Genomic DNA, 657 nt, shown 5'->3' with positions numbered 1-657 from the left:
TTTGTCTTAGATCCACAATCAATGCTCATGGAAGCAGCCACTGTCAAAAGCAAAAGACAAGTTGCATTGAGTCAATCTGCTATACAAGCCCTCTGTAGAATGCTGAAAACCAAAGATGGGGGCACTAAGGTGTGGCTGACCCAAGGCATGTTATTTTCAATTGCTTCATATGCATGTGAAGGCTGAACATTAAATTTAAAAAGACCCAAAAGCAAGCATTTGAATATTCAAAGTGACCATGGAATGCTAAAAGGACAAACTGATGTGTCTTAGAAGAACAGCCAGAGTGCGCCTTTGAGGCAAGGATAGCGAGACCCTGTCTTACATATTTTGGGCATGTCATCAGGACAGACCAGTCTCTGGACAAAGACATGACAAATGGTAGAGGGGAAGAAAAAAGTTAGTCCCTCAAAGAGATGGACTGGCATCTTGGCTGCAACAACAGGCTCAAGCATGTAACAACTGAGAGGATGGCACAGGACGGGCGCTGCTTTGTCCTGTTGTTGCTACCGGTCAGAACCGGCACCTAACAACGTAACAAGGTTTTAAAAGTCAATCCGTGTATAGGGTAAAAAAGGAGAAAATGTCCATCTTACTGGACAAGAAAATTAAGGTCACACAAGACGACAACCAGATGATTTCAATCTGTTTCATTGG

Source organism: Tenrec ecaudatus, chromosome 4, assembly GCF_050624435.1.
Source record: "Tenrec ecaudatus isolate mTenEca1 chromosome 4, mTenEca1.hap1, whole genome shotgun sequence".
Classification (NCBI taxonomy): Eukaryota; Metazoa; Chordata; class Mammalia; order Afrosoricida; family Tenrecidae; genus Tenrec; species Tenrec ecaudatus.
The sequence above is the reverse complement of the archived record's forward strand: the minus strand, read 5'-3'. Positions refer to the sequence as shown.